Consider the following 26,075-nt stretch of genomic DNA (forward strand, 5'->3'; position numbering starts at 1 on the left):
TATAACATCTTTTCTAGTTATGTATAGACAGAAAGTCTTGCTACCCATACCTATGAATGTATATGTGTGCATACGTAATGTAAATATGGAATACGCACATACATATGTATAAGATTTATGTCGAGCCATAAATGTACAAAGCGGCATATCTAGGGGAGCACAACTTAACAGGATCGAGTTATTGTTCCGCACAGACTCCAGACCTGTGCAAGGACACCCCCAGGGAGGGGTGGTATTATACAGTCTTACTTGCCTGCGGAGACAGGTAGACGAATAAAAACAGCATCAACTTGGGGCCCTGCTCGTCTCAGAAGCCGGCACAGACGCTTGACTGTTGTGGGGCTCTGGGTAAATTATTCAACCCATCTGAAATCGCGTTTCTGCCTGTCTAAACTGGCGATGCTCATACCTTCTTCACCAAGTGTGTATTGGGATCAGGATGGTGCCCGGATGGTATTTCAGTACCTGGCCCAGCGAACTCTTGTGATCCAAGATACCCATCTGCAACCCGCCTGTTCCTCCGTTACAAAAGAAAGACAAGGGTTGTGGCCGGGAAGGACGGAGGGTCTCTGCCGTAGTTCTTGTGGGTGCGCCTCTTCGGGGCACTGGGAGGCCAGATCCAGCTTCCCCGGGGCTTGTGCCACTGCCAGGCCACTTACCAATGCCAGTGTCACCCAGCAGTGCTGCTTGCCGGGGACACGTCCCAGAGCGGGGACCATGCCAGGCTGCCACTCTCAGGGGGTTCTTTCGCCAAAACAGGCCCACGCAAAGAATGCCCAAGGAAGGGCAAGGTGCGTGCGCACCTTGCCCAAGGAAGGGCAAGGTGCGTGCGCACCTTGCCCTGGGTTTTTGCCAGGCCTTCCCAGCCCTCCCTGTCTCTGTTCGCTCTAGATTGGGGCATCACCATTTGTCTGTTGCTGCTCGAAGGGCCCCCTCAGCTCCCAGCAATGCCATTCTTCCTTCCTCAAAGGCCTGACCACTCACTCACTCACTCTCATTCATTCAAAAATATCCATTAAGCATCAACTCTGTGTCAGGTGTTGCATAGGCACCACAGATACACTGGTTGAGTGGGAGATAGTGATTTCCACCCGGTAGAATTTACAACCTGGTGAGTCATTTTCAGCTAGCCCTTGCCTTCCTGCTCCTTTGACTTTTTGGGGGGGGGTGGGGGGAGAGGAGAGAGGAACAGAGGGGGAGAGAGAATTTTAATCAGGCTCCGAGTGTGGAGCCCAATGGGGGGCTTGATAACATGACCCTGGGATTATGAACAGAGTCGAAATCAAGAGTCAGACTCTCAGCTGACTGAGTCACCCAGGCACCCCTCCTCTCTGACTTTTTATTTTATTTTATTTTATTTTATTTTATTTTATTAAAAAAATTTTTTTTAACGTTTATTTATTTTTGAGACAGAGAGAGACAGAGCATGAACAGGGGAGGGTCAGAGAGAGAGGGAGACACAGAATCTGAAACAGGCCAGGCTCTGAGCTGTCAGCACAGAGCCCGATGCAGGGCTCGAACTCACGGACCGTGAGATCATGACCTGAGCCGAAGTCGGACGCTTAACCGACTGAGCCACCCAGGCGCCCCTCTCTCTGACTTTTTAAATTGTGCTTGTGTGGGGGGCTGTGTTGTTGGAATTTTTAAACCATGGTTTGAATTCAGATTTGGCGAATGGATGGGTGGATGGGGATCCTTAATTTATTTCTAGGTCTTCAAAAGTCAGTCGGTATTTTCCACTCTATGCAACTCTCAACATAATACACAGCTCAAAAAGCAGATTCACATACTCAAGTCATCCCAAACATACTTTTAAAATTCCCAATAACTGAAGAGCGCATTCGTGCAAACACTTAAAAATGAATTCATGAAAACTAAGTAAACGGGAACATTCACTTCTCCAGTCACACTGGCCACGTTCCAAGGGCTCCCATGCAGCAGGGGGCCGCCATATTGGATTGCAGCTGTGGAGTTAGCCTTGAGCTGAAAGAAAACACAGAAGATACAGTCAACTGACACCGTGAGGAAATAATCAGGCAGATTCAGAGTACACTGCATGGACTCTTTGGGCCCTTTGAAGAACTCAGGCTTTACAAAAGTTAACCTCATGAAAAATTAAAGGACAAGGTAAGAGACTAAAGAGACATAATAATCAAACACAGTGCTTCACCCTAGACTGGATCCTGGATGAAGAAAAAAAAAACCCCATACAGCTGACATAAAAGGCATCTCGAGGAGAGTTGGAGAGATTTGGATTTTATATTGGGTGACAATATGGAATTAGTCATTTTCTTAATTATGATATGGATACTATGTAGCAAAACATCATTATTCTTAGAAAGTGCATGAGGAAGCCTTGAGGAGTCAACTGCCATGATGTCTGCAACTTATTCCAAATGGTTAAGGGAAAATGCGTGTGAGAACACGAGTTAGGAGGGGCAGAGAGAGAGGGAGAGAGAGAATCCCGGGCAGGCACTGTTCTGTCAGCATAGAGCCTGACATGGGGCCTGAACTCATGAACCGTGAGATCTTGACCGGGGCTGAAATCAAGAGTCAGACGTTTACCCGACTGAGCCATCCAGGCACCCCCAACTTAACTGTTCTCATGAAGATTATGTTTTCAAGAAAGGCAGAAAGTTAACCATCGAGCAAATGCAGGAACAAAATAATTTTAGACTGTCACTTATTACTAGTGCTCAGACGTGGTGGGTAAAAGACATCGTTGACATAGGGAATGATGCTTGGGTAGGGGTGGGGGATGCTTTATGTTAACTGGTCAAAGTTGGCCCCTCAAAGAAGTGACAGTTGCTTCAATCCCTGAATGACAAGAAGGTATTAACCATGGGGAGATTTGGGCAAAGAAACTTCTGGGCAGAGGCTCCCTGTTTCAGACACTGAATGAAGCCACTGTGGCCAGAACCCAGGACAGAGGAGCAGAGAGAATGAGGGACAGGGCTGGAGCTCAGAGCCTGGCCAGCTCCTGTAGAATCCAGTAGGGAACGCTAAGGAAGTTGAACCTTATTTTTTGTGTGATGGGGAACCACTGGAAGGCATTAGGCAGAGGAGGATCAGGTCATTGCACAGTAAAACCTTGGATTGCAAATAACTTGCTCTGCGGGTGTTCCGCAAGACAAGCAAACACTTCTAACAAATTTTAACTTGATAAACGGGCAGTGTCTTGCAATATGAGTGGGATGTGACACTGAACATCACATGATCACAGCTGAGCCAATGGTTCTTCTCTCTCTATCTCTCTTTCGCTGTGGGATTGTCGGTGATTGTCTCCCGTACTTGGATGCTCCGTCTCAGGCAGTGTTTAGCGGGAATCAGTGAGGTTTCAGAACGTTGGAAGGTGCCCTCAACTGGCACTCGTGTATTTTTTGTCCCTTCCACGCACCTGTGGACAGTCCTTTGCTTTTCCAGACAAGAGGAAGCTTAGGAATGCTTTGCTTCATTCTAGGTCAGGCTGCCCGCAGATAAAGACCCTTTCCTCTGCTGCCTGATTGCCAGTTACATTAAACACAGTATATGACAAGAGTTTATTAATACTGTCCTCTAGTCAACATCCACGTGAACGTACACAATGGTCCCCAGGCAGAAAAAGATTCCACTGAGCCAACAGATAGCTGTGATTCCGTTAGTGGTAGTGAAAGTCGTCCTACACAACAACCCTCCTCTCTCTTGTCTCCCTCACACCGGCCACGAAGGTTTTCAAAGGTAAGTGCAGGTTCATTTGTTTATTTGTCTTTATACTTTTTATTCTCTTTAGTATTTTGTATGGTATTACAGTATTATAATCATTTTTAGATGAATCTTTTCAGGTTGTGGGATGAATCATCCGGGTTTCCGTTATTTCTTTACCTCAAAAACATCTTTTTAAATGTTTACTTATTTTTGAGAGATAGAGAGAGACAGAGCGTCAGTGGGTCAGGGGCAGAGAGAGGGAAACACAGGATCCGAAGCGGGCTCCTGGCTCTGAGTTCTGAACACAAAGCCTGATGCGGGCACTAATCCCCGAACGTGGAATCGTGACCTGAGCCGAAGTCAGACGCTTAACCAACTGAGCCACCCAGGCACCTCTAATTATTTCTTATGGGGAAACGCACTTTGAATATACAAGCGCTTCGGATTACAAGCGTGTTTCTGGGATGAATTATGCTCGCAAACCAAGGTTTTATGGTATTCTTTTAACATCATTCAGACTGCAGCATGGAGAGTAGTGAGAGCATACAGAGGAAACAGGGATCAGTGAGGAGCCTTGCTCGGTGGTCCAGGAGAGATGGCGGTGGCTTCCGTCCCGGGGAGCAATGTTTTGGAGGGAGAGAGCAAAGGCACTTGTTACTGGAGCAAGTCTGGAAGACAAGGAAATGAAATTGTCTGGGTGGCTCAGTTGGTTGAGCATCCGACTTCGGCTCAGGTCATGATCTCACAGTTCGTGAGTTCGAGCCCCGCGTCGGGCTCTGTGCTGACCGCTCAGAGCCTGGAGCCTGCTTCGGATTCTGTATCTCCCTCTCTCTCTGACCCTCCCCCGTTCATGCTCTGTCTCTCTCTGTCTCAAAAATAAATAAACATTAAAAAAAAAAAAAAAGAATGACTTGTAGGTTTTGCCTAAGCCATAGGGAAGACTGAGGTTGGAGTTGTGCACACTAATTTGATGTGCCTTTTAGACCTTCCTCTAAGCGGTGATATGATCCCAGCCATCAGCTCTATCAGCAGAGACATATATTTGGGTGTCAACAGCATACAGATTATGTTTAAATCCAAGAGCCTAGAGACCATAATTTACTAACCAGCATCCTTTTTAGGAACATATAGGTCGTTTCTAATTTTTCACATTATTATTAGTAATGCACCATAAACATCTTTTGTATTTTTTAACTTGTTTTTTAATGTTTGTTTATTTATTTATTTATTTATTTATTTATTTTCTATTTTTTTGTTTTTTAATTTTATTTTTTATTTTTTAAAATTTACATCTAAATTAGTTAGCATATAGTGAAACAATGATTTCAGGAGTAGATTCCTTAATGCCCCTTACCCATTTAGCCCAATGTTTATTTATTTTTGAGACCGAGGCAGAGCGTGAGCAGGGAAGGGGCAAAGGGGGGGGGTGGGGACACAGAATCCGAAGCAGGCTCCAGGCTCTGAGCTGTCAGCATAGAGCCCAATGAGGGGCTCAAACTCATGAATTGCGAGATCATGACCTGAGCTGAAGCCGGACGCTCAACCAACTGAGCCACCCAGGCGCCTCACAAATTTTTTAAAATGTTTATTTATTTTTGAGAGAGAGAGAGACAGAGTGTGAGTGGGGGAGGGACAGAGAAAGAGAGACAGACACAGAATTTGAAGCACGCTGTAGGCTCTGAGCTAGCAGCACAGAGCCCGACTTGGGGCTCGAACCCACGAACCGTGAGATCGTGACCTGAGCGGAAGTCGGACGCCCAACCGACTGAGCCACCCAGGCGCCCCATGCCCCACATCTTTTGTATTTCTTTAGGAATGTTTGCCAGAAAAGAAACTCCAGGGGGCTTTCTCCCAGTGTATGGGTATTTTTTAATTGCAACTTGAAATAATTTTGGACTGACAGAAAAGTTGCAAAAATAGTACACAGAGTTCCTATAAACCTTCATCTAGCTTCCCCTAATGTGAACCTCTTGAAATTTAGAAATTAGAAGAATGTTATTAACTAAATTATAGACTGTATCCAAATTTCATGAGTATTTTCAATAATGTCCTTTATCTGGTCCAGGATCCAGTCTAGGGTTACATATTATATTTAGTTATCATATTTTTCTGTGGACAGGAATCTGTGACAGTTCCTCAGTCTTTCTTTGCTGTTCATGACCTTGAGGCCTTGTGAAGAGCACTGGTCAGGTGTTTTGTGGACTGTCCCTAAATGTGAGTTTGCCCAATGGTTTCTCATGATTAGACTGAGGTTATGCATTTGTTGGGAAGAAAAATCACAGACGTGACGTTGTATCCCTTCCCGGTGCATCACATCAGGAGGCTCCTAAGGCTGATGAGTCTTCTTTTGGGTGATGTTGACCCTGATCGCTCGGTTAAGGTGATGTCTGTCTGCCAGTTTTCTCCACGGTGCAGTTACTATTTTTGCCTTTGTAATGAATAAATATTTGGATGATGGGAGATTTTTTAACATTATGCAAACATCCTGTTTCTTCTCAAAATTTATTTATTTTTTAAATGTTTATTTATTAGATGTTTGAGAGAGAGAGAGGGAGATGGAGCATCTGTGGTGAGCTCTGTGCTGACAGCAGAGAGCCTAGTGCAGGGCTCAAACTCATGAACCGCAAGATCACGACCTGACCTGAGTGGAAGTCAGATGCTTAAATGACTGAGTCACCCCTATCTATCTATCTATCTATCTATCTATCTATCATCAATTTATTTATGTATATTGCGGTTGGAACAACACCGTGTAGGGGCACCTGGGTGGCTCAGTCGGTTAAGCATCCGACTTCAACTCAGGTCATGATCTCACGGTTCATGAGTTCGAGCCCTGTGTTGGGCTCTGTGCTGACAGCTCGGAGCCTGGAGCCTGCTTCGGATTCTGCGTCTCCCTCTCTCTCTCTGCCCCTCCCCTGCTCGCACTCTGTCTCTCTCTCTCTCTCTCTCAAACATAAATAAACATTACAAACAAAAACCCACCACATAATATAGAAGTTACCATCTTAAACCTTGTTGAGAGTGTAGTTCAGTAGTCCAGAGCATTGACTCTGCTCATATCGTGAAACAGATCTCCAGAACCTTTTCCTCTTTTTCTTTTCTTTCTTCTGAATCTCTATACCCAATAAACAAGTCCCCGTATCCCCTTCTCCCCAGTTCCCGGTAACCACCGCGCTACATTCGGTTTCTGTGAATTTGACTATTCTAGGTACCTTACGTGGGTGGAATCATATAGCATTCATCTTGTAACTGGCTTATTTCACTTCGCATAATGGCCTCAAGGTTTGCCATTTGTAGCCTGTGACAGGATCCCCTTACTTTTTAAGACTGAATAATATTGCCTTGGATGTATATACCATGCTTTGTTTATTCATTCATTTGTCGACGGACACTTGGATTGCTCCCACCTCCCGGCTCCGGGCCCTTGGCTCTTGGCTCTTGGCTATGCTGCTGTGAATAGGGGTGTACAAATATCTTTTCAAGACCCTGCTTTCAATTCTTTGGGGTATATATACCCAGAAGTGGGGATTGCTGAATCCTCTGGTATATATATATATATATATATATATATATATATATATTTTTTTTTTTTTTTTTTAGAGAGAGAGAGCAAGAGAATGCAAGTGGAGGAAAGAGAGAGTGAGAGACAGAGAGACAGAGAGGGGGAAAAAAAATCCTAAGCAGCCTCCACACTCAGCGTGGAGCCCAATGCAGGGCTCAATCCCATGATTCAGGGCTTGCTCCCACGACCTTGGGATCATGACTTGAGACAAAATCAAAAGTCTGATGTTCAACCGACAGAGCCACCCAGGTGCCCCTGGTACTTCCATTTTCAATTTTTGGAGGGACCTTCATAGTGTTTTCCAGAGCAGTTGCACCATTCTGCAATCCTACCAATAAGCGTGAAAGGGTCCCAATTTCTCCACATCCTTGCCATCACGTGTTCTTTTCTGGGTGTTTGTCGTTGTTGTTGTCGTTTATAGTAGCCATCCTAAAGGGTGTGAGGTGATATCTCGGTGTGGTGTTATTTTCCTGACGATTAGTAACGTTGAGAATCTTTTCATGTGCTTATTGGTTATTTGTACACCATCTTTGGAGAAATGTATATATATGAGTGCTTTGCCCATTTGTTAATTAGGCTATTTGATTCTTTTGTTGTTGATTTGTAGAAGTTCTTTATATATTCTGGACACGAACCCCTTATCAGATATACGGTTTGCAAATAATTTCTCCACTTCTGCAGGTTGCATTTTCATTCCGTTGAGTGCATCCTTGGCGATGAGGAGTTTCTTCAGTGTTGGCTCCTATGCCCTTCTGACACACCCCCTTTCTTTTTCAGCACTTCGTTAATTTCTGGCAACACAAAATGCTCCAGGCTCATCATCCGCTTCTCCAGGAAGTCTTGATTCTAGTTATTGGGAGTGACTTAGAAATAAAGATCTGCTTGCTGAGTGTCCTCATTGCTTCCGGGCCCTCTCAATTGACACAGCTAGAAAATGCATGTATGGATAGCGGTCCACAAACGCAAACCCCTCTATGTTTATTTCTGCATTTTTCTACTGAAAACTAGGAGCTCCTGTTGATATCTCCAGTTGCAACTCAAAACCACAGGGTAAGTTTTTTTTACTTTCCCCTTCTCCCTGTTTCTTTTTTTTTTTTTTTTAATTTTATTTATTTATTTTGAGAGAGAGCACGGGAGGGGAAGGGCAGAGAGAGAAGAAGAGAGAGAATCCCAGCCAAGCTCTGCGCTGTCCGCGCAGAGCCCGGGGTGAGGCTCGAACTCACTAACCCTGAGATCATGACCTGAGCCAAAACCAAGAGTTGGATGCTTAACCAACTGAGCCACCCAGCCTCCCCCACCCCCCTTTCCCTGTTTCTAACTACTTTCTCTGACAGTGAGAAACCCTGCAGATATTATCTACAACTCATTCATTCATTCATTCATTCATTCCTAGTTGTGCACATAAAGTCATCTCAGAGTTGTTAGCCCATACCCCTGCTAGAAATACATTTACTAGCCTGAGCGCAGTATTTTATACTGTTTTTTTTTTTTTTTTTTGTCTTTGGTCTTGCAGTAAGTAGTCAAAACCCTATTTTCCAATGTTACTAAGGTTAGTTCTTTTCTTCTTCACCACTATCAGTGAGGTTAATTATTTGTTCCACAATTAGGTTCAGTTGTTGCCATCTGTATTCTAGCCTGGGTTTTTCCATACCTTGGCTGATTTAAATTATTCATTTATTTTGAGGGGGTCTGTCTCTAAATCTCAGAACTAAACAGTTTATATTGAACCAAAGACAGACTTTGAACATTCTTCTCAAAAGTAACATCTTAGGATTGCTTGGCGTATAAATTCAGAGAAGTGTCATTCCCTGTCTCTCCTTATGATTTCCTCTCCTTTTCCTCTTCTCCATATGCCTCCCCACGCCTCCATAACCAGTTTGTTCATTTTTCAGTATATACTTCCTGCGGTGTGTTTTTGTCTTGTTTTTTGCATAAATGAGCAAGGCTTGGGTGTTTTTTAAAAAGTTGTTTTTTATGTTTATTTATTTTTGAGAGAAAGAGACAGAGCATGAGCGGAAGAGGGGCAGAGAGAGAGGGAGACACAGAATCCGAAGCAGGCTCCAGGCTCTGAGCTCGCAGCACAGAGCCTGACGTGGGGCTCGAACCCATGAACCGTGAGATCATAACCTGAGCTGAAGTTGGATGCTTAACGGACTGAGCCACCCAGGCGCCCCAAGGCATGGATGTTTTAAGTCTCTTTTTTACATATTGGCAACTTGCTTTCCAGAAAGGCGACTTTCAATGAGCCTTCCCACAAGGATATAATATTTCCTGTTTCACTGTAACCTAAACAAAGATAGATGGTTTATCATTTCAATCTTTAGGGATTTGATAGGTAAAATGAACTTCTGGTCCTAGTCTGCATTTCTCTGATTTCCTTCAAGCTTATATATGTTTCAAATGTTCCTTCGCTGATTGTATGTCCTCCTTTGTGAGCTCTCTGTGCTTGGCCCATACATCTATTAGAGACTTCACAGATCTTTAGAGGCCCTTTATACAATGAGGATATTAACTCTTTATCCCCCGTCACTGTTTTGTACGTTCCTTTAGAGCACCTACAGATGCTTCTTTGTGTGTCCCTGAATTGCTTTCCCCAGTGGAGCTGCTAAGATTACCCTTCTCATTCCACAGCAACCCATATCTGATTTTAACTGGGTGGGGAACAAGAGGTCACTGAATCCAATGACCTCTTGATAAGCAGAGCAGGGACCATTTCTTCTGTTTGCTTGCACATACAGCGTTTACAAAGCTTATGAGTTTTGTTTGAAATGAGTGCGTGATCTCGAGCTTGGCTTCACATACACACATTAGTTTGAACGACACATCCACACTCCAAGCCATCCTAAAATGTTACTTTGGAGAGGAATATACAAAGTCTGTCTTTGGTTCAATATAAACTGTTCAGTTACATGTTAATTATAGTTCTAGTGAGCACCGTGAAGTTTTGATGCGAACATGTGACTTTTGAGCTTGGCTGCGTATAAACGGTTTATTACACCGTTTATTTTTTTTATTATTTATTTATTTATTTTTAAAATTTTTCAACGTTTACTCATTTTTTGAGAGACAGAGAGACACAGAGCACAAGCGGGGGTGGGGCAAAAAGAGAAAGCAGGGGTGGGGCAGAGAGAGACGGAGACCCAGAATCGGAAAGGGGCTCCAGGCTCTGAGCTGTGAGCACAGAGCCCGACGTGGGGCTCAAACTCAGAAACCGTAAGACCTTGACCTGGGCCGAAGTTGGATGCTTAACCAACTGAGCCACCAGGAGCCCCAACACAGTTTTTTTAAATGTTTATTTATTTTTGAGAGAGAGAGAGAGAGAGAGAGCAAGTGGGAGAGGAGCGTAGAAAGAGGGTGACACAGAATCCAAAGGAGGCTCCAGGCTCTGAGCTGTCAGCACAGAGCCCGATGCGGGGCTTGAACCCACGAACCATGAAATCACGACCTGAGCCGAAGTCAGACGCCCAACCGGTTGATCCACCCAGACACCCCGCATAAACTGTTTAGCATCAACCAGAACTTGCGTTAATGCCCTGTAAGCGATTGGCTTCAAGGATGATAGATTCTGAGCTTGACATGAACTGCTTCGTTTTGTCTCAATTTCCTCACATTTCGCTCCCGTTAACAATGCCATTTCCTGGTTGTACCTGCTTGTTTCCCTTAGCCGGTTTCAACTTGTGAAACGAAACATCTGAAGTGGAGTCAGGAATGTCAAGGGACCCTAAAATGGAGCCAGAAGGCAATTGGGAAAGCTGGTCTTACATACAGCCACGCCCGGATGGAACTTGAACTTGACTGTGCCAACCACAAGCGGCTACATCCTGTTGCAATTCTCAGAAAGAGGCTGATTTCCCTGAACTCCAGCCTAGCAGCATGAAGCTTTAAAGAAGAAAGTAACACCTATTTTGCAAGTTTCCATGAGTGAGTCTGGAAGAGGACGGCCACGTCATGACTGCCCCCTGGCTGGCAGTGACGGAAAGACACATCCCAACTTCCCAGGTGCTGAACTGTGACCCACAAAGGCGTGACAGCGAATTTAGTTGAGTAGAACTGTCCGTCTTTGGTGATGGGGAGTACAAAGATAGGACAAATCAAGAATCTCTCCCAGGTTGCTGGCTTGGACTGATGCACCCATTCTATGGCCATATATATATTTTTTCACCACTTTAATTGTTTCACCACAAATATCCCTGACGGTAAAGTTCTATGAGACTTCCTGGTCACCTCCTGCAGGTACATTCCTAGAATTTGGTAAATTTAAAAAGCGGATTGCGTTGCCGCTTCACCCTGCATTTTCGCGGTGATATCGAACTCGCTTTTCTGAACTCCCGGGTCGCTCGTGTTTCTCTTCTTGCAAGTTGCCTGTTCCTCCAACTTCCTTTTGCGTGCTCATCTCATTTTCGTTGCTTCACAAGAGTAGTTGATACAATGAGAACCTTGAGCACCTGTCCAGCACATGTTAGAAATTACTCTTTCCCAAGGTTCTATTTTATCTGTTAGTACTGAAGTGTTGGCATTTTTGATATTTTCATTGTATGTATATAATGTGTATTTGGCATGTTTCCCTCTGCATCTTGCTCTTTTCGTTCAAAATTGTTTCATCATTTGCCAACTTTGATACATGTAACCGTAACTCATTCATTTTTACTCTATTAACATGCCATGCCACAAATGATTACTCCATTCTGTGAATGGATTGAATATTCCTATTGTTTCCTTTTTCTTTTCCTCGTTTCTTTGTTTTAGTTTTGCTTTGCTTTTGCAAACAACTTTGCAAAGAGTATTCGTAAGTATATCTCCTTTGGCCGTGGGTGAGAATTTCTTTCCTGAGCGGTAGAGTATATAAATCTTCTGGGGGCGCCTGGGTGGTGCAGTCGGTTAAGCGTCCGACTTCGGCCAGGTCACGATCTCACGGTCCGTGAGTTCTGGCCCCGCGTCGGGCTCTGGGCTGATGGCTCAGAGCCTGGAGCCTGTTTCTGATTCTGTGTCTCCCTCTCTCTCTGCCCCTCGCCCGTTCATGCTCTGTCTCTCTCTGTCCCAAAAATAAATAAACGTTGAAAAAAAAAATCTTCTGCTTTAGGGGTACCCAGCTGGCTCAGTCGGAAGAGCACACGACTATGGCTTGTAAGTGTGAGCCCCACACTGGGTGTAGACACTACTTATAAATAAATACACTTTTAAAAAATCTGCTTCACTAGATACGATCAAATTTACCTCCAAAGTTGTTATAGCAATGTGCACACCCACTAGCAATGTAATGGAGTTTCTGTTTCTCCTCAATCTTACCCACATTCAGTAGTGTTAAACTTAAATTTTTGCCTATCTGATAGGTGTGAATTGACATTCATTGTTTTTTTTTAATTTGTCTTTCCATGATTACTTGTGAAATGGAGACCTTTCACTGTTTAATGTTTAAATAAATAGTCAGTCATCATTTGGGTTTCCTCGTCTATAAATTGCCAGTTCATATGGTTTGTCCATTTTTCTGTTAGATTGCCTTTTTTTACTGGCAGTAGACATTCCTTAAATGTTCTGTAAATAGCTATTTGTTTCGTATATTGTAAATATCTTCTCTAAGTGTGTAGATTCTTGATTATAAGGACGTTTTATATTTTAAAGTAATCCAATTTATCCAATGTTTCCTTCATGTCTTGTGCTTTCTTTTAAGCAGACCCTCCTTACCAAAAGATTATAAATATATTCTTTTATATTTTCTTCCAAAAGTTTTAAAGCTTTGCCTCTGAAACTTAGGTTTTTAGCCCACTTAAAATTTATTTGATTTATGGTATGCAATAAGAACATAGTAGTTTCCATATTTCATTAGAAGTACTGCTTTCCCAGGGCACCCGAGTGGCTCAGTTGGTTAAGTGTTTGACTCTCGGTTTCAGCTCAGGTCGTGATCTCACGGTTGCATGAGTTTGAGCCCCACATTCAGCTCTGTGCTGACAGTGTGGAGGCTGCTTGGGATTCCCTCTCTCTCTCTCTCTCTCTCTTTCTGTCTCTCTATTTCTCTCTCTGTCTCTCCCTCTGTCTCTACCTCTCCCCCGCTCATGCTATCTCTCTCTCTCTCTCTTTCAAAATAAATAAACTAAAAAAAAGTACTACTTTCCCCATTAATTTATGATGCTGTCTCCCTCATACGTTGAGTTCCTGAGGGTATGTTCCTGAGCTTTTTATATAGTTTCATCATGTTCAATACTTGCAGTGCATTTCCAAATTGAAGACTATTGTTATGAAATTCCAGAACATTTCTACCAATTATTTCTTTAAGAAAATTCCATTGCTCCCACCATTCTCATATCCTAGAGATCCTAGAATTCCTACCAGTTAAATGTTGAGGCATCTCAACTTATCCTCTAAGTCTCTTAACTGCTCTTTCTTGCTTGGCCTTCTCTGCCTTTCTGTGATACCCTTTGGGTGAATTTCTCAATTCTGTCTGATTAATTAATCATCCTTTTGTTTCCACTTTCTGAAATTGTAGCGATCCCTTTTCTGGGATTGTGTCATTTTAATTGATTCTTTTTTGTACCTACTTGCTGGTTTTTTTTTCCCCCAGCCTCACTTGTTTTTTATAGTTTCTTTTTTTTTTTTAATGGAGAATATGTCTTCTTTTTCTCTTTGAGTATCTTGATGATATCTATTTTAAAGTCTTTGTCAGACTGTTCTATAAATTTCATCTCACACAAATGAATTTCTGTTCTGTCCTGAATGTTGATTTGTTGGCTTCCATGGGACGTATGTTCTTGTATTTTGATATTTTGGTTTACAGTGCAATTTTCTATGGGCTTTGTTTTTGTTTGTTTTTCATTATTTAATCCTCTCTGTCTAGTGGTTTGCAGTTGCTTCCACCTGATCCCTTAGGATTTGGATCCAGACTGGGCTTTGTGTTGATATTGAGACAGAGCTGGCCCATGTCTTGGCATCGTAATCTAAAAAACAAAAAAAATTTTTTTGAGGGAGAGAGAGAGAGAGAGAGAGAGAGAGAGAGCATGAGTGGGGGAGGGGCATAGAGAGAGGGAGACACAGAATCTGAAGCAGGATTGAGGATCTAAGCTGTCAGCACAGAGCCCAATGAGGGACTCGAACTCACGGACAGTGAGATCATGACCTGAGACAAAGTTGAACTCTTAACTCACTGAGCCACCCAGGCGTCCCTTGGTATCCTAATCTAAAGGTTAAGTTTATGTTCACCTTCCTCCCTGGGGCTACAGTTTGCCAGGAGATATAACCCTAGGCAGCATCCTTAAAATAATAGCTTTTATTGAGATATAATTCACATACCCTAAAACTCATGCTTGTGAAGTGTACAATTCAGTAGCTTTTTGTTTGTTTTTGAAAGAGAGAGCTCAAGCAGGGAAGGAGAAGGGGGGGAGAGAGAGAGAATCTCAAGCAGGCTCCACATCCAGGGTGGGGCTTGAACCCACCACCCTGAGATCATGACCTGAGCCAAATCAAGAGTCACCTGCTTAACAGATTGAGCCACCCCGGCACCCTCGTAGTTTTTAGTTCCGTTATAAAGGTGTACAACTATCACCACCAATTCCAGAACATTTTTATCAACCCCCAAAGAAACACCGCACCCATAGGCGATCATTCTTCAATTCCCCCCTACCTCCAGCCCCTGACAACCCCTAAGCTTTCTATTTTTGTGGATTTGCCTATTCTGGACATTTCATACAAACGGAATGATATAATGTGGTCTTCTGTGTCTGGCTTCTTTCAACTTAGTGTAGTACTTTCCAGGTTCCTCCATATTGCAGCCTGTAACGTGTATTATAGCATGCACTTGATTCCTTTCTAGGGTTCCCTAGGATTGCGTTATATGGCCAAACCACATTTTATGTATCTAGACATCACCTGATGGATATTTGGGCTCTTTCTACTTTTCCATTTGTGAATAATTCTCCTGGATGAGTCATCTTCAATGCCCTAAGAAAATACTGTGGACGCAGTGGCTTAAATAACAGAAATTAATGTCTCACGGTTCTGGAGGCTGGAAGTCCGAGGTTGAGGTGACAGCACGGTCAGTCTCTAGTGAAGCCTGTGTCCCTGGTTTGCACCTTCTTGCTGTGTCCTCACGTGGTCTTTTCCTATGAGAACACTAATCCCATCATTAGGTCCCTATCCTCCTGACCTCATCTCAACCTAATCACCCCCAAAGACTGTCTCCTTATATTACCAGCCCATTGGGAGTCAGGGCTTCAACATATGAATTGGGGGAGGTGGGGAGACAAAATTCAGTCCAGAAGATTCTGCTCCTAGCTCTCCAAAATGTGTGTTCTTGTCACATGCAAAATGTATTAATTTCACCTCAATAGTCCCCAAACCTCAGCGCTTGCTAGCAAAAACTCTAAAGTCCAAAGTCTCATCTAAGTATCATCAGATACGGGTGAGATTCAAGGTACTATTCATCCTGAGGGAAAATTCTTCTCCAGCTGTGAACCTATGAAACCAACCTGTGTGCAGTACAATCATGGGCCAGGCAGAAGATAAACATTCCCATTCCAAAAGGGAGAGATAAGAAAGAAGGAAGGGGTGATGGGTCCCAAGCAATTCCAAAACCTAGTGAGGTAAATCCCATTAGGTCTTAAGTCTTGAGAATAATCCTCTTTGACTCTATATCCCACTTTTGGACCCACTGGGGTGGCATTCCCTTCCCCTTGGCTCTCCCAGGCAGAGGTCTTGCCTCCAAGGCTCTGAGATGGAGACTACCCGGCCTGTTGAAATTGAGGTGATGCCTTTGTTCTTTGAAACCAAAGAGGCAGCACCGCTGATCTCAGAATCATCTTTGGGGTCATTCTTCCTTTTTTTATGGGAAAAAAAACCCAAAAAAACAAAAAAAACAGTGCACATTATAGCTGAATATCTCTCTAGTCCAGTCCCTGTAGAATCCAGGGAGTCTGAGAGCCTTCCTTCATCTGGACAGGCTCTCTCTGTCTCCTTTGGTCCAAACTGGCAGTGTCTTTGCTAATATAACACCATTTCTATTCCTGGCTCCTGCTGAGATGGCTGAGCCGGATCAAGTCCACGAGTCATACCCAGGCTTCCTTTATCAAATGGTTGTTCAGTCACACCGTTAGAACACTCTTTGGAACACTTTTTTCTCATTTTTTTGCGATGTGGATAGGCTGAGATGTTTCCAAATTTCCAAGTTCCGGTTCCCTTTTGTCTCACGCCTCCTTCTTCTATTCGTCCCTCTCCTTGTGTGTTTTACTGTAAGGAGTCAGGAGAAACCAAGCTGCTCCTTCGACACTTCGCTTAGACATCTCCTCGGCTAAATACCCAATGTCATCATTCACAGGTTCTACCTTCCAGAGAACACTAGAACATAGTTTGGCCACGTTCTTTGTGCCTGGATACCGAGGACGGTCTCTCATCCAGCTTTCAATAACGTGTTCCTCGTTTGCATCCAAGATCTCAACGGAATCACTTTTGACGTCCATATTTCTGTCGTGCACCTCAAAACTCTGCTGACCTCTACCCACTGCGCCGTCCCCAAACCGCTTCCCTTCTACACCTCATGTATTTCTTACAGAAACACCGCACTTCTTGGTGCCACAATCTGTCTTAGTTAGCTCAGGCCACCATAACAAAATGCTAGAGACTGGGAGGGGAAAGCAACAGAAATGTCTTTCTCACAGTTCTAGAGACTAGAAGCCTGGGGTCAGGGTGTCAGTATGGTTGGGTTCTTGTGTGAACTCCCTAGCTTGAAGATGGCTACCTTTGTGCAGCGTCCTCACGTGGTAGAAAGGTGGGTGGCACTCTGGTGTCTCTTATTATAAGGGCACTAATCCCATGGGGAGACCCAATCCTCATGACCTCATCTGAACCTAATTGTATCCCAAAGGCCCCATCTCCAAATACCATCATACTTCAATAACAAATTTTGGAGTGGGGGAACAGTTCAGTTCATGGAACCTGATATAAGCGTTTCTGTATAAGTTTTTGTATGGATATGTATTTTCAAATCTCTTGACTATAGACCTAGGGATGGGGTTACTTGGTCACATCGTAAGTCTGGGTTTGACCTTCTGAAGAACATCACAGCACCTCCGCCATTTTACATCCCTTCATACAACGTATGAGAATTCCATTTCTTCCACGTCTTTGAGAACACTTGTTGTCATCCATTGTTTTCATTTTTTTAAATGTGTTTATTTATTCTTGAGAGAGACAGAAATTTATTTATTCTTGAGAGAGAGCTGAAGTCAGATGCCACCAGGTGTCCCAACATCCACTGTTTTTCTTAGCGCCATCCCAGTGGGTGTGAGGTGACCTCTCACTGTGATTTTGATCTGCATTTCCCTAAGGCTATGTGTCAGGCACGTTTTCATGTGTTTATTGGTGGCTTGAGTACAATAGTCCCCCCCCTCCACTTATCCATAGAGGATACATTTCAAGACCCCCAGCAGATGCCTGAAACCCCAGAGAGTAGCAAACCCTATATATACTATGTGTTTCCCCATACATACATACATACCTGTGATAAGCTTTAATGTATAAATTAGGCACAGTAAGAGATTAACAACAATAACTAGTAACCAAATAGAACAATTTATAGCAGTCTACTGTAATAAGAGTTACGTGAATGTGCTCTCTCTCTCTCTCTCTCTCTCAAACTATCTGATGGTACTGTCCTCACTCTTCTTGTGATGATGTGAGATGATAAAATGCCTATGTGATGAGATGAAGTGAGGTGAATGACATAGGCATTGTGACGCAGCATCAGGCTGCTAATGACCTTCTGACAATATGTCAGGGGGAGGGTCATCTGCTTCTGGACCACAGTTGACTGTAGGTAATTGAAAGCTCAGACAGTGAAGCCACGGATAAATGGGGATTCTGCTGCGTCTCTTCTAGAGAAATGTCTATTCAAATCCTTTACTCACGTTTAATTGGGTTATTTGTCTTTTCATTGTTGAGTTGTATGAATTCTTTATCTAGTCTACATACAAGTTTCTGATCAGGTGTATGATTTGAAACTATTTTCCACCTGTAGTAGTGTGTAGCTTTATTTTTCGGGCTCTTTTCATGATCAAGTTCAGAAAGCCGCTCTCCAGCTCCCGTCCTCAAACAGAGCAGTGATTGTAGCTTAGGAATGCTACACTCAGCCTGACGCTAGACCCGGGGGTCCAGCAAACCCAGGACTTTGGCTTGAGTTTCTGCTGCATCCAGTCCAAGGAGATGTTTATCTTGTACTTGAGCCTCAATCTATCCTTTAGTTTTGCCTTTTGTGTTTTATCTATCATTGCTGAGTTTCTAGCAAAGGGCATCATTCAACCTGTGAACTCACAGCACCAAATTGCTCTGGGAGACCTCCATCAATATCATTTATAGTATTTTTCTTTGTGTGTACATTTTTTTAAAAAAAATTGTGAAGTTAGGTCTATGGATATTTTTATATGGTTTCGTCTCTTGCTTTTATGCTTGGAAAGGTCTTTCCCATCTAAAGAGGAGAGAAACATGATCTTAGAATTTCTTCTATGGTTTTCTTTTCCTCTTTGTTTTTAACGCTCTCATCCATCTGGAATTTACTTATCGTACAGGTAAGGATCCAAGTTGAAGGTCTTGCAAATTGTTTGCTATCTCACCACTATGCAATAATTTTAAAAGCCATTCCAAATACGTATCAAATTTCAGTATCTACTTTGCGTCTTTTCAGAGGCTTTGATTTTAACACGGTTCCATCATTTATTTGACTTTTTCATTCCTGGACCAGAGGTTGGAAGCCTATCTTTTCTGTGTGTGCCTCTTCTAACTCAGCATAGGGCCTGGTCAGCAAATATTGCTGGCCGGATTTATAATTGAAGGTCTGAACAGTGGAAGGACACAAGGAAAGGGTTGTAAGATGGTGAGGTATTGTTGGACCTCTTCGTGACATTGAAGAAGAAACACTAGCACCCTGGCCTAGTGCCTAACACATCGTAGACGCTCAATAAAAGATGAAATGAGTGAGAAGAATTTTGAAGTGGTGAGTTCTACTTGACTTAACATCCTCCAACTGAGTTTTTCTTCCCCACTTGCGCGCCAACCTACCTCCAAATTCGTAGCCAGACTGATCCTTCATTTCCAAAGTGTGCTTTGCTCCGTCTGTACACCTCCTTACAAAAACCCATGGATCTATGGTGAGTCAGGTGGCCAGATAAAAGTTCTTGAAAAATCCGAGTTATGCTGCTCGCTTTTGTGAGTCTGGAGTCTGGGACCTTTCTCTCTGATGTCAGACCTATCATTTAAGGCTTACTCTAATCTAGTTCTCAAAGCATCGCAGAATAAGAGGAACACTGACTTAAATTCAGAAGCCATGGTCCTCTGCTTCTCCTACTTGGATTAGCTCTGGGACGATCGGAAAGTTATATAACTTCTCTGAGTCCCCGTTGTTTCACCTGAGGTTTATTTATCTATCATTTTTGCTATTGTTTGCACAGGATATTGGGTAGAGATATCAATCCCTTACCAGATATATGGTTGGCAAATATTTTCTTTCATTCTTTAGGTTGTCTTTTCAGGCAGTTGATTGTTTTCTTTGCTGTACAGAGGTTTTTAGTTGCATGCAATCCCACCTGTCTATTTTTGCTTTGGTTGCACGTGATTTTGGCGTCACAGTCCAAAAATCATCGCCAAGTCCAATGTCAGGAAGTTTCTCCCCTGCTTTCTTCTAGTGGTTACACTGTTCCAGACTTTATGTTTAAGACTTAAATCCATTACGGGGCGCCTGGGTGGCTCAGTCGGTTAGGCGTCCGACTTCGGCTCAGGTCAGGATCTCACCGTTGGTGGGTTTCAGCCCCGCGTCGGGCTCTGTGCTGACAGCTCGGAACCTGAAGCCTCCTTCGGATTCTGTGTCTCCTCCTCTCTCTGCCCCTCCCACGCTCATGCTCTATCTCACTTTGTCTCTCAATAATAAATAAACGTTAAAAAAAATTTTTTTAAAAAAGACTTAAATCCATTGCAGGTTGATTTTTGCATGTTGTGTGAGATGAGTCTAATTTCATTCTTCTGAATGTAGATGTTCAGTTTCCCCACAACCAAATAAGACTTGCTTTCTTGCTCTTACTGATTTCTAGCTTCATCTCATTTTAGGCAGAAGAGATACTTGGAAGGATTCTTCTTGAATTTGCTAAGACTTGTCTTGTGAATGAATGACCTATAATGACATCTAATGAAAAGACTATCCTTTCCCCATTGTATGTCCTCAGTACCTTTATTGAAGATCGGTTGACTATGGATGTGTTGATTTATTTCTGGTCTTTTTTTGTTCCATTGGTCTACTACAGCTGTTTTTATGCTAGTGCCGTGCTGTTTTGAATACCGTAGCTTTGTAATATATTTTGAAATCAGGAAGTGTGATGCCTCCAGCTTTGTTGTTATACGAGATTGCTTTGGCTATTTGGGGCCTTCTGTGGCTCTATATGAATTTTTGGGAAATATGAATTTCTCTAAGGAATGTCATCAGGATTTAATAGAAATTTATAGATCTCCTTGGGTAGTATGGACATTTTAACATTATTAACTCTTACATTCCATGAACATGAGGTGTCTTTCAATGTATCTATATCTTCTTTAATTTCCTTTACCAATGTTCTAGAATTTTCAGTGTACATGACTTTCACCTCCCTGGCTAAGTTTATTCCTAGGTATTTTATTCTTCTTGTTGCTATTGTGAATGGATATTTCTTCTTAATTTTCCTTTCAGATAGCTTATTGTTCATATTTAGAAACTCAACTGATTTTTGTGTGTTGATTTTGTATTCTGCAACTTTACCAAATTTATTTATTCCAACAGGTGCTGTTGTTGTTGTTGTGTTGTGTTGTGGAGTCTTTAGGGTTTTCTACATATATGATCACATCATCTGCAAACAGAGATCATTTTACTTCATCCTTTTTGATTGAGATGTCTTTTATCCTTTTTCTTGTACCATTGCTCAGGTTAGGACTTAAAGTACTATGTTGAATGAAAGTGGTGATAGGGGACATCCTTGCCTTGTACTGGATCGCAGAGGAAAAGCTTTCAATGTTTTCTGTATTGATTATGACATTAGGGGTGGGATTTTTACATACGGCCTTTATTGTGTTGAGGTAGGTTCTTTCTATAGCTATTCTGTTGAGAAATTTTTATCATGAATGGATGTTGAACTTTTGAAATGCTTCGTCTGCATCTACTTAGATGATTATGTGGTTTTCTCTTTCGTTTTGTTGTTGTAATGTATGGCATTGATTTATTTGCAGATGTTGAACCATACTTGCATCCCAAGGATAAACCCCACTTGGTCATGGCGTATAATGCTTTTAATGTGCTGTTCAATTTGGTTTATTCACCAAAGATTTTTGCCTGTTGTTTTCTTTTCTTGTAGTGTCTTTGGTTTTAGTATCAAAGTAATGCTAGCCTCTTAAAGGGTTTGGAAGTGTTCCTCCCTCTTCCATTTTTTGGATAGTTTTAGAAGGATTGGTATTCATTCTTCTTTGAATGTTTGGTGGAATTCATTCATGAAGCCATTTATTATTTCCTTTCTTCTGCTAGCATCGGGCTTAGATTTTCTTCTTTTCCTAGTTCTTCGAAGTGTAAAGTTAGATCATTTATTTGAACTCTTTCTTTTTTCTTAATGTTGGAACTTATTAATATAAACTTCCCTCTAGAACTGCTTTTGCTACCTCGCATAGGTTTTGGTATGTTGCATTTTCATTTTAATTTGTCTCAAAATGTTTTAAATTCCCTTTTGATTTCCTCTTTGACACAATGTTTTTTCAAGAGTGTGTTTGTTAGTTTCTACATATTTGTCAATTGTCTTGTTTTCTCCCTGTTACTGATTTCTAGCTTCCTTCCATTTTTGGTCACAAAAGATACTTGGAATGATTCTTCTTGAGTTTGTTAATGACGTAGCATGTGATTTATCCTGGAAAACATTCCACGTGTACTTGAGAACATGTATTCTTGTGCTATTGGGTGGAAAGTTCTGTATATGCCTGTTAGACCCATTTGGTCTACAGTGTTGTCCAGTTCGACTGTTTCCTGATTGATCTTCTGTCTAGATGATCTATCCATTAGAGAGTGGGGTATTGATGTCTTCTACAAATATTGTATAGCTGTCTATCTCTCTCCACAGATATGTCAATGTTTTGCTTTATATATTCAGGTGCTTTGATGCTGGATGCATATATATTTGTAATTTCATATCTTCTTGTTGAATTGACCCTTTTGTTAATATATAATGACCTTCTTTGTCTCTGTGACAGTTTTTGACTTGAAGTCTATTTTGTCTGATATAAATATAGCCACGCTTACTCCCTTTTGGTTACATGGAATATATTTTCTGTCCCTTCACCTTCAGCCTATATGTTTTCTTAAAGTAAAAGTGAGTCTCCTATAGGCAGCGTATAATTAGATCTAGGTTTTGTTTTTTTTTTAATATTCATTTATTTTTGAGAGAGAGAGAGAGAGAAACAGAGCACAAACAGTGGAGGGGAAGAGACAGAGGGAGACACAGAATCCAAAGCAGGCTCCAGGCTCTGAGCTGTCAGCACAGAGCCTGGTGTTGGGCTCAAACGCACAAACCGTGAGATCGTGACCTGAGCCAAAGTCGGTGCCTTCACCGACTGAGCCGCCCAGGCGCCCCTCGTTTTTGTTTTTTCTTAATCCATTCAATCACTCTATACCCTTTGGTTGGAAAATCGAATCTATTTTATCTTTAATTTATTCATATGTAAGTACTTAACCTCCATGGTGTTGTTTTCTGAATGTTTTGTAGCTCTCTTGTCCTTTTCTTCTTCTGTTGCCGTCCTCCCTTGTAAGGATTTGTTGTAACAGCATGCTTTACTTCCTTTTCTTTATCATTGTGTACCTACTAGAGACTTTTTCTTGTGGTTACCATGAGGCTTGTATAAAACATTTAATAGCTTATTACTCCCAAAATTTTATGTTGTTTATGCCACAAGTTACATCTTTATATGCTCTGTACCCATGAACAAATCATTGCATATTTTTAATACTTTCATCTTTTAAATTTTATACTAAAGTTATAAGAGATTTATATGCCCCACTACAATATTAGAGTATTCTGAATTTGACTATATACTTACTTTTACCAGTGACCTTTATACTTTCGTATGTTTGCGTGTTACTAATTAACATCTTTGTTTCGACTTGAAGAACTCCCTTTAGCATTTTTTGTTAGATAGATCTGGTGGCGTTGAACTCCCTCAAATTTTGTTCCTCCGAGAAATTTTTTATCTCTCCATCATTTCTGAAGGATAGCTTGGGTGGGTATAGAATTGGGGTTTGGGAGTTTTATCTTTCAGCTCTTGAATATATCATCCCACTCTCTCCTGGCAGCAAGGTTTCTTCTGAGAAATTACTGATGGACATATGGGCGTTCTTTTGTATGTGACAAGTCATTTCTCTCTTACTGCTTTCAAAATTCTCTGTCTTTGACTTTTTTTTAAAAAATTTTTAAATGTTTATTTATTTTTGAGAGAGAGACAGAGAGACAGAGTGCAAGTGGGGCAGAGAGAGAAGGAGACAAGGAATCTGCAGCAGGGTCCAGGCTCTGAGCTGTCAGCACAGAGCCCGATGTGGGGCTTGAACTCATGGACTGTGAGATCATGATCTGAGCTGAAGTCAGACACTTAACCAGCTGAGCCACCCAGGCATCCCTATGTCTTTGACTTTTGATAATTTAATTATAATGTGTCTCAGGGTAATCTTCTTTGGGTTGATCCTGTTTTATTCTTTTTTCTCTTTTCTCTTCTTATTGGATAATTTCAAATGATCTGTCTTTGAACTCACTGATTTTTTTTATTCTACTTTCTTCACAGATTCTTTCTTCTATTGAAGCTCTCTACTGCATTTTTCATTTCATTCATTGTATTCTTCAGCTCCATAATTTCTGTTTGGTTCTTTTTTGTTTTTATCTCTTTGATGAACTTCTCATTTTGTTCATGTATTTTCCTGATTTTGTTGGCTTGTCTGTATTTTCTTGTAGTTTGCCGATCTTTCTTAAAACCATTATCTTAAATTCTTTGTTAGGCGATTCATAGGTCTCTATTTCTTTGAGGTCAGTTACCAGAGCTTTATTAATTTCCTTTGGTCGTGTCATGTTTGCTCGATTTTTTTCACTATTTACATAGCCTTACATTGATGTCTACGATGCTCCTTCACTTGAAGGAGCAAACACATCTTTATAGACCAATTTTAGCAGGTAAATACCTTCTCCTGATGGGACTGCGTCTGGAATCACAGTTGAGTGGGCTGGAGCCGGGTCAGGTACCCACTGCCAGGTGTATGGATGGGTACATGGCTGGACAGCCTGCTACCAAAGGTGTGGGTGAATGGTTCCGGCTGGATCCCTAGGTGGAAGGAAATACCGACAGGACCATAGTCAAGAAGGCTCCAGAGAGCCAGTTCTCAGAGCCACTTCCAGATCTGCAAATAGCAGGCCTCTTATCAGGGGAGCAGCTGGGTCTGGCTCTGACTGTGTCCCTGAGCATGCTCCGCCGGGTTCCTGGCTGGGCCTCTGAGGCAGAACTGACTCTGACACTGCAGGAAAGTAGAGCTGGGGCCGGTCACAGGGCTGCCTCAGGGCCCACCATCAGGACTGAGTTCGATGGGCCTGATCCCAGGAGCGTATCTGGGACTGGCAGGGCTGGGTCCCAAGGCAGGCAGAGCTGACTCTGGACCACGGGAGAGCAGGGCCGTAGCTGAGTCACAGGGCGGCCTCGGAATCTGCAGTTAATGCCAAGCGTGCCGAGCCTCTTACCAAGGTCATGGGTAGGTGTAGCTCCTCTCGGGTCCCTTGGCGCTTGGGGCTGGCTGCAGAACGATGGCCAAGGGGAGCTAGAGCTGGGCCCACAAGGGGATGGCGTTGGCACTGCTATCCCTCTGCAGTGGACCACATTCAACAAGGCTGCCACTAGGACGTGGGCAAGCCTTCTCACCTCAGCTCCCTTCGGCCTTGTGCTTCACTAGGGTTTTGCAACCTTCTATCTGGTTTCCAAAGCTCCCACAGAGGCACTTCTGTCCACGAATGGCTGCCAGATTATTACTTGTGTCGGGGGAATGTGAGCTGAGAACCTCCTGTTCCGCCATTTTGCTAATGTCATCCTTCTCTCCTAGCATAATATGTTAGAGCTTCATCCACTTTGTGGCATCTATCAGAACTTTGTTCCTTTTAATGGTGACTGGACTACGTTTAATGATGACATGATCCCATCCTCCACTCATGGATTAGCCACCTCCACTCATGGATATTTGAATATATCTTTTGCTACCATATTTCATGATTCGTCTAACAACTGTGGTATGCACGTACAAATAGTTTTGTGGGTTTTTAAGACCAGTTTTTGTTAAACATGCTTGCTACTTATTTAATTAATAAGAAACAACGTCATTAACTTTTTTTTTTTTTTTTTTTACCACAGTGACTGCTTTTCACCTGGCCACTTCAGCCAAATTACTCAAACGGGAGCCCTATGCAGATGCACAGAAAGCATCCTGGAAAGAGAAAATTTTTACAAGGAGAAAGGGAAATGAATCCAGTAGAGATTCTAATATGCCTTTCTTCCTAGCCACAGGGGAAAGCATTTATATCTTCTCAAACATAATTACCTTCCTGGTGTTTAATGAATACAACTTTAATTCATGCCATCCAATTGAAATCTGCGAAAATTCCAGACATGGGGGAAACTTCCTTCTTGCATTTGTTGGTCTGGTATATAAAAGTAAAGCTTTAAATGTCTAGAGATTATTGATTTGGTTGTTTACTTGGAGAAGTCCAGTGGGGTGTCCTTTGAAGCAATTACCTAAAGTAGCTCAACATGTCTAGCAAATATAAAAACAAGC

General features: G+C 42.4%; 1 long non-coding RNA gene across 1 annotated transcript; it reads left to right on the forward strand.

Annotated features, from left to right (window-relative positions):
- Positions 1-1,805: 1,805 nt before the first annotated feature.
- On the forward strand, positions 1,806-26,075 carry LOC128313712 (uncharacterized). Its single transcript, XR_008294766.1, has 3 exons — positions 1,806-2,127; positions 3,560-3,717; positions 25,655-26,075. It is a non-coding gene; the product is annotated as an uncharacterized LOC128313712 (long non-coding RNA).

Source organism: Acinonyx jubatus, chromosome E3 (genome assembly GCF_027475565.1).
Source record: "Acinonyx jubatus isolate Ajub_Pintada_27869175 chromosome E3, VMU_Ajub_asm_v1.0, whole genome shotgun sequence".
NCBI classification, from domain to species: domain Eukaryota; kingdom Metazoa; phylum Chordata; class Mammalia; order Carnivora; family Felidae; genus Acinonyx; species Acinonyx jubatus.